This window comes from Dendroctonus ponderosae, unplaced genomic scaffold (genome assembly GCF_020466585.1).
Source record: "Dendroctonus ponderosae isolate FM_Combo_2020 unplaced genomic scaffold, Dpon_F_20191213v2 Dpon_F_20191213_4, whole genome shotgun sequence".
NCBI classification, from domain to species: Eukaryota; Metazoa; Arthropoda; class Insecta; order Coleoptera; family Curculionidae; genus Dendroctonus; species Dendroctonus ponderosae.
In genome coordinates this window covers 16412302-16414146 of record NW_026018611.1, presented here as the reverse complement: position 1 = coordinate 16414146, position 1845 = coordinate 16412302, and positions in this window count along the sequence as shown.

Sequence of the window (1845 nt, the reverse complement as noted above, 5' to 3'; positions counted from 1 at the left end):
TGATAGACTGAAAGATTGAAAATTGACGGAATAATCTTAACTGTAAAATACTGTATGTTCAGAGTCCTCTTATGGACATATGTAGAAAACAAACGCATGCAAACAATCAGCTGATCCTCTGGATTTTTGGACGACGCCTCTCTGTGGTTGCATTTAGCGAAATCATTTTGGCGGGAAAGCAAAACTGTCCAATCTATACTCTGTAATCTGTGTTTCCGACTACGACTGGTTCATAGAACAAGGCTTATATAGAAACCACCCTTACTCTTGTAGAAAGTGTGTCGCTAAAGTGACGCGCCCTGGTGGCTGAGAATTAAAGAATTCAAACAAACCGACAGTATGAACCCACTACACTTGCTTATTTTTTATTGTGCCGCAAGGGGCAGTTGATAATAGGGATAAATGACACAACTACACAAAAACACATATAAATATATATATTACTTGTTGTTTATTGTTTATATAAATACTTTTTACAGATAAAAAAGTCTTTGAAGCATTTTTAGGAACAACTTTAAAACATACGCCGTTTGTGATAGGAAGCCGTGCATTTTCTAACAGCCCTCAAGACACCAATAAACAGCTACCATCTTCGCAGATTATTGACGATTTATGAAAACAGATAAGGAAAAAGATAATCTGAAAATATGAAAATATAATTATTCATTTTGAACAGAGGTTTCTGTTTAAATATTAATCTGTAATTCTACATAATACAGATGTATTAAGTACCGGTTTCAGCGGTGAGCAACCCGATGGTATGAACTAGCTCTAATGAGAAAAATATCCTGTTTTCTATTTATTTGTTTCTTGATGAAAATGCCACCTGAATAATAAGCTAAGTGATTTCAACTTACCCAACAAAATATTCACAAATTACGTATTGGAGAACATGGGGAAACATATTGTTACGTTTCCCGGGGTTCGAATGATTCCAGTAAACCAATAAAATAACACAACAATTTATTGAGCTTCCAAATACTAACTATAACAATCACTAACTCAAACTATAGCTCGCGAATCGAACAAACTCTGCATATCGCTTTAAATATTTCACTGTATAGCTGTCTGATTAACTGATTCACTCCTTGGACATTATTTATTTCAGACAAATTTTACAAATTTCTTACTGCTAACTTATCTACGAGTCTTAATTCTAACATCTTTAGAGTGTTTTACACTCTGTGCATGCTGAAATCCCTGACTTAACCTACCTTAATCTACTTTAACCTAATGTGGGCACATTACCCCTAAGTTTAGACCTAAATCTAATACAGCTTCTCTTGTTACCTAAACTAACTTACAGCTAGTCCTGGTCCTCTAGGGACTCCATGGGGATGTGGTCTACAATGTTGAACTAACCTAATTATGTACAGTGCCCTCTACCTTATTCTACTTAAAAAACTTAAGCCTACTACAACCTCTCTTGCTTCCTAAATCTAACATAAAGTAAACCTAAAAAACCTTAAAATCCTAAAAACCTAAAAATTACCCAATGGTCCTCGATGTGGTGCTGGAACTGGTCATCGCATGTGGTCCACGTCTTCTTCTTAGACAGTGTCCGCAGGGAGACTGATTCACTCCGGTCGCCTTGCCGTATTTATATTAGCCCGCAAGGGCTCTCGACGACCTTCGAAAATTCTCCATTTTACGGGATTCCATAGCTTAGTTAATCTATGCATAGCCCCATCGACTATTGCTGTTCGTTCTCGAAGTATCGAGCTAGGCGTCCCGAAAACGCTGGAAACTGCGTTGCCGCTGTGCGCTAAAAATCAAGCCGCAGCACTGCCCTCCTCTTAAAACTGTTCGTCCCGAACAGATGGTGCTCCGTGGTACTTCGTCAAC